The sequence below is a fragment of the Peromyscus eremicus genome, chromosome 1 (assembly GCF_949786415.1).
Source record: "Peromyscus eremicus chromosome 1, PerEre_H2_v1, whole genome shotgun sequence".
Taxonomy (NCBI): domain Eukaryota; kingdom Metazoa; phylum Chordata; class Mammalia; order Rodentia; family Cricetidae; genus Peromyscus; species Peromyscus eremicus.
The window spans coordinates 141,030,741-141,040,067 of NC_081416.1; the positions used below are offsets into that span (position 1 = coordinate 141,030,741).

The 9,327-nt window shown below is 41.6% G+C and overlaps 1 long non-coding RNA gene across 1 annotated transcript in view; it reads left to right on the plus strand.

The window, feature by feature from the left end:
* Window positions 1–8,810, plus strand: part of LOC131902335 (uncharacterized) — a 30,737-nt gene extending 21,927 nt beyond the window's left edge. Inside the window, exon 4 of the long non-coding RNA XR_009377068.1 lies at window positions 8,699–8,810. This is a non-coding gene — a long non-coding RNA (uncharacterized LOC131902335). The remainder of the gene's footprint in view (window positions 1–8,698) is intronic.
* The last annotated feature ends 517 nt before the right edge of the window (window positions 8,811–9,327 follow it).

Consider the following 9,327-nt stretch of genomic DNA (forward strand, 5'->3'; position numbering starts at 1 on the left):
AAGAATTGCAATTAAAATATCTAGTTTATTTGTATTTGGCAAAATTAAAGAAAATATTCCATTATCCTATATTTGTGAGTCTAAAGTTTTATATGTAATTTATCTTTTACCGTAACCAAGGAAAATTATAACTATCTAGTCTTCAACTACATCAAAGACCTCAGAAGCAACTTTCAAAAATCTAGAATGACAGAGACAGCTGGCTACCTGGATAATCACTCAAAGTTCCTCTGTAGCATTGGGGCATCCATCTTCAGCCAATAGGACTAGAGTTTTTTAGTTGTTTCTCCCTGTGTCCTGTAGAATGTCTGGCAGTCTCCTCTGTAAAGCAGGAACCTGAAGAGCCATTTTGCCTTATTTTTGCAAATTCAGTGGTCATATTTCCATGGGTCCTTCATGTTCAGTTGATATAACATTTTATCAAGCAGTCCAGGCAAGAACAGTTTCTTGTCCAAATGGATAACTTTCCCAAGAAGAAGATAAACTCCACATGGAGTGTCTTGGATGCCCATCTTCCTTTTTGAAGTAAATCAGTGCTGCCAGAAGCAGATGTGTCCCACTGTCTAGAAAGTCTGTTTTTAAAACATTTTAAATGCCATATTCTGTAAGTCTTTGAAGTGTTTGAAGATTACCTAACTAATTGAAGTATATCTATGCATACCTAGAAAACTTAACTAACATGACTATAAGCTTGACCATCATAGATGACTAATTATTAATCTGTATTTCTTAATTATCCATTACAATTTCAAATGAGCTGCACAAACATACCTTAAACAAGAGTAGAAATATACATACAGTATAACAAAATTAACTTTGAATTTGTATCAATAAACTAAAATTCATAGCAATGTAAAACATTTTAAACAAGTGTTGCTCTTTAAAAATAGATTCAATCTACCTTTTCATCTGATCATTTCTATATCCTACATTTCTATATCATATCCCCCTTTCTTCTTTTAGAAAGAGACTGACTATGACCAACAACAATTTGCAACCAACAATCTAAACAAAGACAAATATCCATAATCTATTTTTTTGAGAATGTGGGCATAGTATTCTAGGCTACTTCCTGCTGATAGGGGGCACTGCTAGTCTTATGGGTATCCTGAGAAAATTCGAGATAATGGTCAAGTCCTAGGAAGACTGTTTATAACCTGTGTTGATAGGTACCATCTGTTAAGGTTCAGGAGCTCTGGCTTGATCAAATCTGATCTGTCTTAACCTGGAACAAATCCATAGCCTCTTGCTTCCTGTGGAAACAAAAACAGAGCCTCCTTTTCAAAGCAACATATCCTTAGATCCAAATTTTGAAGTCAAGATACCTTTAAAATATACATATTGGTTTAACTGAGTAGCCTTTACAATCAAATGTCTCTCTGCAATTAAAAATCCTGAAGACAATATAATCCAGACTCTCTGTGTGATTTCCATCTTTACATGGCTTATTTTTTTTATATTACCTTTACTGTCGCTTTAAAGACTTTATTTTTTGAAACAATTTTTTATATAACTGTCTATGTTTTCTTCTCTCCTCCAAGGCTACGTACATTTTTACACACACTATAAACCATTTAAAGTCTTATTCCATCTAAATCTGCCTTATTGTGTAACTATTGTTTTAAACTGCAGTGGCTAGGACTGAAATGGCAGCCTTGGCGGCTGGCTCTGCCCACCTCAGCTTCCTAACATGGCAGAACTACATTTACTTCTAGCTGTGGGAACTATGTTCACTGCCGACTCTGGGAAGCAGTGCGTCTATGCTTGTCTAGTAGTGTATAGCCCCAAAACCTCTTTTTTTTTTGTCTGTACTAGCAAAGGCTAGATCCACCATGCATCACACTGCATGGTTTAGAGACACCTCTGTATACTAGGGCTGGAATCCACAGCCATGCTGCTTAGCTCATCTTGTAGGCAGCTGTCAGGAGACAAGTCTACACTGCTGCTGGCATGAGACTGTGAGACTAGGAAGCCTAGCGTGGCTCTGTTTCTGTGTGCTCAGAATCATTGAGCTTTCTTAGGTTTATGTGGATCAATGCCCAACGGTGATGTGCCAATTATAGCTTGAAGTTTTCCTGTGTCCCAGCTGGCTGACAGGTAGTCAGGACAAATCTCTCCCACTCGCATCCCCCAAGTAAGCACACAGAGGATTATATTAATTATAACTGCTTGGCCATTAGCTCAGGCTTATTACTGACTAGCTCTTACACTTGAATTAACCCATAATTCTTATTTATGTTTAGCCACGTGGCTTGGTACCTTTTCTCAGGTCTGCCTTGTCATCTTGCTTCCTCTGTGTCTGACTGGTGACTCCTGATCCAGCCCTTTCTCTTCCCAGAATCTCCTTGTCTGCTTATCCTGTATATACTTCCTGCCTGGCTACTGGCCAATCAGCATTTTATTTATCAACCAATCAGAGCAACACACATCACAGCATCTGGAACAACATTCCATGTCAGAGTACAGATATTAACAGAGAAGTCTCAATTGAGGAAACTCAAAAGGCTGAGAAACACTTAAAGAAATGTTCAATATATGTAGCAATTAGAGAAATGTAAATCAAAACTACTTTGAGATTCTATCTTACACCTGTCAGAATGGCTGAGAGCAATAACACAAATGACAGCTCATGCTGGGAAGAATGTGGAGCAAGGGGAACACTCCTTCAATGCTGGTGGGAGTGCAAATTTGTACAGCCACTATAGAAATCAATATGGTATTTCCTCAGAAAGTTGAGAATAGATCTACCTCTAGACCCAGCTATAATACTCTTAGGCACATACCCAAAGGACTTTCCATTCTACCATAGGACACTTGCTCAGCCACGTTCATTGTGGTTTTCTTCATAATAGCCAGAAACTAAAAACAACCTAGATTTCCCTCAACAGAAGAATGGATGAGAAAACTGTGGTACATTTACACAATGGAGTATTACTCAGCTGTTAAAAAAAAACAATGACATCATGAAATTTGAAGGCAAATGGATAGAACTAGAAAAAAATCATCCTGAGTGAGGTAACCCAAATCCAGAAAGGTAAATATGGTACATATTTACTTTTAAGTGCATAATTAGCTTTTAAGTAAATGATAGCCAAACTACAATCCATAGATCCTGAGAGGTTAGGTAAAGAGGAGGGACTAGGGAGAACACTTGGATCTCCTTGAGAAGGGCAGATGGAATAAATTTTAAAGATAGACAGGGAGCAGGTGGTGACATGACTGTTGAGGAAAAGAGATGGGGTAGAGGGATTAAGTGCAAGGACAAACAGTTGGAGCTGGCAGGGCCTTTGCAGGAAGGTTTGGAAACCTAGTGCAGTGGGAATTTCCTGAAATCTATGAAAGTGATCCTAATAAGGGCTTCTTATAATGGGGGATACACAGTCTCAACATGCCATCTCTTGTAGCCAACAAGGCTTCCAGTGGTGGAATTGGGTTACATTCAATTGAGTTGTTGGCCAAGGGGGATCCATGGAAATCCCCAAATAACCCAAGCTGTTGCTACAGAGTTGCTTTCCACAAAGTGACAGTGGTATCCCATTGCCTAGGACAGCACCCATACAACTCATCGAACATGGAGAAGTCAAGCTGGTGTCCCTGTGTTCCAGCCTGGTGAGGGATGGTATTATGTAGGATACCAAAACAGTAACATGGAAATCAATCCAGCCACAAAACCTTTGATCTACAATCTGTTCTGACTACAAAATTTGCTAGGGCAATGGTGGTATAGAACTTGTAGGAGTAGCCAACCAATGTCTAAGTTGACTTAAGGCTCACTCTACAAGAAGGGACTAATACCTGATTCTGCTTGTAATCAAGAACCAGTGACTAGATAGCTCAGAGACCTAGGGTAAAATCAAGCACCACTGGTTTAATAAAAAAGGATCAATAAAATGACTCTGAATGCTATTCTGCTATACTCATAGAGCAGTGCCTTATCCAGTCATCAGAGAGGCTTCCTCCAGCAGAAGACGAAAACAGATACAGAGACTCATGTCCAGACATTATATGGAGAGTCTAAATGAGAGGTCTCCATCAAATCCCTCCTATCAGAGCTCAGGGAATCCCTCAGAAGAGGAGGCAGGAAGATTGTAAGAGACGGAACGGAGGACAGCATGAGAGCAAGGCCCTCTGAATCAACTAAGCAAATAGTCATCATGACTTCAACCTCTGGCTCTGGTAGTTTCTGCAAGTTGGCAGCTAGTTCTGAAGATCAACAGATCCATGCAGAGGTGACTGGTGGCCTTTGTCCCTTCCTCACCTCAGAAGGCATGACATCTTGCCGACCGTGGTTAGTTAGTGATGGAAACCAACAATGGAATTAGAGTGTGGACAACTGAGCCCTCAAGTGCCATTCACAGACTGCAACCTCCCTACAACCTTTGAAACTAGTCTTTGAAGGGTTATTTTAGAGCCATGAAAGCACCAAGTTATCCCCAACAATGGTTTTAACACTACTTAATAATCTTTAGGATGAATCATGTCATGAAGACAGTTTAAAAATTTGTTTCATTATTATTTGCTGCTGTCTTACATAAATTAAGGTTTTGTTCATCACCTAAGGGCTTCAGTCTCCTAGTGCACAGTTCCTACTGGAAACATTAAAATGAGGAATTTGAAAGCAGAGGGAGTGGGAGAACAATGAAAGAGATATCTTGATAGAAGGAGACATTATAGAGTTAGGGAGAAACCTGGTGCTGGGAAAATTCTCAGGAATCCACAAAGACAACCCCTGAATAAACTACTAGCAACAATGGTGAGGGAGCCTGAACTGGCCTACCATGGTAATCAGATTGATGAATATCCTGTCACCATAGAGCCTTCATCCAGTAACTGATGGAAGCAGATGCAGAGATACATAACCATGCACCAGGCCGAGCTCCAAGAGCCCAGTTGAAGAGAGGGGAGAGGATTATATTAACAGAGAGGGGGTGGTCAAGATCATGATGGGAAAATCTACAGAGACAGCTGAACCAAGCTCAAAGGAACTCACGAACAGTTCACAGACCAACAGCTGTGGAACCTGCGTGGGACTGGACTTGACCTTCTGCACATGGGAGACAGTTGTATAGCTGGGTCTGTTTGAGAGGTCCCTCCCTGGCAGTATGAGCAAGATTGATCCCTGGTGCATGAGGCAGCTTTCTGGGTCCAATTGCTTATGGTTGGACACCTTGCTCACCCCTGGTAAAGTGGGGAGGGCCTTGGTCCTGCCTCAACTGAATATACCAAGCTCAAGTGTCCCTCCTCATGGGAGAACTTACCCTTTTGGAGGAGATGATGGGGGAAAGGTGGGAGGAAGCAGGAGGAGGAATGGAAGGGGGATCTTTGGTTGGTATGTAAAATGATTAAAAAAAAGATGAAAATGAAAAAAAAATAAGGTCCTGTCAGGTTGGGCTCATGTAAAGTCTGTTAATCATATTGCTACTGGGTTTAAACTATGACCCAAAGATCACCAAGAGTTGCATCCAGTACAGGCCCACTCAGTGTTCCAGGCTTGGGCAGGAGGGAGCCACTGTATGGTAGAGAAATGAGAGAAAAGGAGAATCAGAGTGGTTCATGTAGTGTGGAGAAAAGTGGAACTGAAGACAAGACAGTGGTGAGGAACCAGCTTACATGGGTGGCCTATGCTGTCCCAACCTGGGGCCATGTGATGTCTGGGCCTGTGTTGACACTGAAGGCCATGTCTGGGTCTGTGGCCCTACCAAAGCTGGAGTCTGTGTTGATGTCTGTGGCTCATGTTACCACAGTGGGCCATGAGATAGCTGACCCTGGTGTCCTGGGCACCAGAGAACTGGCCCTGCCACATGCCAGATGCCTCAACAAAAGAGCTGCTGCCCACCACCCTCCCACCACTGGGCATGGGAGAGCTGGGCCCAACTCTGAGAGAACTGCCCGCCCCCATCATTGGCCACTGCAGTGGGAGAGCTGGCTCCACCCCTTATCATGCATGTGATAGAATTGGCCGGATGGTGTGGGTGCAGGAGAGATGGCCCTGACCCTCACCTGAGTGGGGCAGTTCCAGTGGAACCCAGACTGATCAGCTCAGCTACCACCCAGGCCTACATCTAGGGCTTTGAGTTGGCTCACTCCAATAACTACCCCATCTATGATCTGCTGGTGTGTGAAGGGACTGATCCTGTGGGACCAGAGCTGCAGGATCTCCCATGACTCAGGGCAACAGTAGGATATACTAGAGGAGTTTTAGTGAGGGTACAGTAATGATGGGGTACCAGAAGCAAGAGGCCTGGAACCCGACCAGCCAACTCATTGCTATGAACATTTGCAGGTAAAGCTGTTTGGCAAAAGGGTATACTGTGTGACACACCACAGCTTCCAAGGCCACTATGACAGAAGAATATATGATAGAGAGGTGGGAAAGATGGAGGAGCAAACTTTTCATTGTTATTGTTGTTTTTGTTTTGTATTGTATTTGTTTTGTTGTTGTTCTTTTTGAGGGAGGCTATAAGGGCAGAGGGTGGACATGGAAGGACCAGAAAATGAGTGGAATTGGGGTGCATGATGAGAAATTCCCAAAATATCAATAAAAAATGTTAAAAGAAAAAAATTTTTTATTCATTTTATGTACAAACCACAGATCCCCCTCTCTTCCCTCTTCCCTCTCCCCACAGCCTTTCTACCCCCGCCCCATAGCCTCCTCCAAAAGGGTAAGTTCTCCCATGGGAAATCAGCAAAGCCTGGTACATTCAGTTGAGGCTGGACCAAGCCTTTTCCCCCTGTATCACGGCTGAGCAAGGTGTTCCATCATAGGTAATGGGCTCCAGAAAGCCAGCTCATGCACCAGGGATAGATCCTGCTCCCACTGCCAGTGAGCCTCTTAAGCAGACCAAGCTACAAAACTGTCTCCCATATGCAGAGGGTCTAGTGCAGTCCCATGCAGGCTCCACAGCTGTCGGTCTGTAATTAGTGAATACTCACTGCTGTACCCAGAGTCCCCCAAAGACCACCAAGAGACCGAATCCGATGCAAAAGCAGCCTTAGTACTGTTACGAGTTAACTTGGGACTCTCCGTCTTTCTGACGCAGCAGTAGAGCGAGAGAGACCCCGAGTAGCAATGGGGCAGGGTTTTTAAAGCAAGAGGGCTTGGGATCTACAGACTTCATAGGATTGGTTTATGAGAGTGGCAATCATGTTAGTAGCTTTTAATTGGCTAGGGTTAGTTGAGGGTTACAGTTACCATTTTTGGGTAAGCCTGGACAAGTCCCAGGCTTTGTCCTTGAGCTGCCATGGAGGCTGGCTGGCCTAGCATGTACTGACTGTGGGGTCTGACTCAGTGGCCCAGGCTCTGTCCTTGACTCATGCACGTAGCTCTAAGTTGGTGAGGGGTCCCAGACGGTAAACAATTGGCTGAACCTTGAGCAGTCAGAGTACGTGCAGAAAGGGAGCTACTGAAATGACTATGTCTTTTGTTCATGGCCCTCCCAGAAACCACTTGCTCAAGTCTCAGGAAACTGAATTTGAGGCCGGATCTCTGGGAGAAGACTGAGCAACCTGTTATGGTATCTGCTTGGTCCTTTCACTCACAAAGTTGGTTCAGTTGTCTCTGTAGATTTCCCCATCATGATCTTGACCCCCCCTTGCTCAAACAATCCTTCCTCCGTCTCTTTGGCTGACTCCCAGAGCTCAGCCTGGTGCTTGGCTGTTGATCTCTGCATCAGCTTTCTTCAGTTACTGGATGAAGTCTCTATGATGACAGTTAGGGTATTCACCAATCCAATTACCAGGGTAGGCCAGTTCAGACACCCTCTCCACTATTGCCAGTAATCTAAGGTAGGGTCATCCTTGTGGATTCCTGACAATTTCCCTAGCTCCAGGTTTCTCCCTAACCCTATGATGTCTCCCTCTATCAATATATCTCTTTCATTGCTCTCCCACTCCCTCCCTTCCTCAGCTCAACCATACCATTCCCTCATGTTGTCATTCCCCATCTCCTCCCCTCTATTGTCCCCCTGGAATTTAACAATTTTTATAAACATAATCAAATTCATCAAATTTTATTTCTTAGTCAGTAAAGGAAATAGAACTACAATATTTATTTTTATTGAAAAAATATGAATATTATTTGGTTGTCTTTTAATCCTCGATAAGCATACTATACCCTAAATGCTCATTTAATAATACAAAAAGGATTCTTAAGGTATAAAATCCAAGATATGCTACCAATGGAAATTTGCATCTTTTGTGAAACATGGGTAAACAAATTATATATATATATATATATATATATATATATATATATATATATATATATATAATATGTGGGGTATGTGTTTATGTGTGTGTGTGAGAGAGAGAAAGAGACAGAGACAGACAGGCAGAGAATGAGAGAGGGGGCACTTTTCAAAGCCTTGATTTTTTTCATCTTAACAAAGCAATTATTTTGGTTGGTCCCTTTTCTCTTAGTAGGAGGAAATGTATTTATTCTCATCTGTAAGAGTTTGATTTAGAATAGAGGTATCTTATAAATAGAGCTCCTTTGGAAGATTTAAGTCTGTGCCAATCTAAAACTTAGAATTTTAAAATCCTAGTTACATTTTATAATTCATTTTTGAATGTACAGTTAGACTTGAATCTTTGAAAACATGAAGACTTGGTTCATGTTAGTAGGATATTTGGGTAAGCAAACACTCACAACAAAAGCGTGATAAGTGAGAAGGTCTAATATCATCATCTTTATTTGTAGATTTGCTGAAAGCAAGATCAACATTATTTCTATTAGGAAACTAACTCTGAAGACCTGACTGGCCTTGAACTCAGAGATCTACCTGCCCCTCCTCCGGAGTGCTGGGATTAAAGACATGAGCCACCACCACCTGGCTCCATTAGCCTTTTCTTAATGAAAAATATCTATTTAATATCTACAGCTTTTAGATGTTTCTTATTTGGTGGATTATTTTTGCTGTTTTTTTAAACAAAATTTGAAAAATAGTTCATTCTTAATTATAAAGACTACTTCAAATGAAAACATGAACCCCATATTTTAATATCTGACAGTTATAAATTCAGGCAAAACACAGTGGAGATATTTCCATGTTGTTATGAGACAAAATTTGACATAATTATTTGTTAATGATTTAAACCTTACTATAACAATCATGTAGAAATTGCTGATGTTAAAAGTATTGACTTCTTCCAAAAGACAAACAGAAGGCAGGACTGAGGGCTAATATTTCTGTCTCCATCTTGTTTTTGCTGCCTTTATTTTTGGGACATGCCAGACAAGCATATATTATGTATTAATGGAATAGCTCTAAGTTCAAAACACGTCCTAAAATATTTCTGTTCACAAACGCATATCTTCAATCAGACATG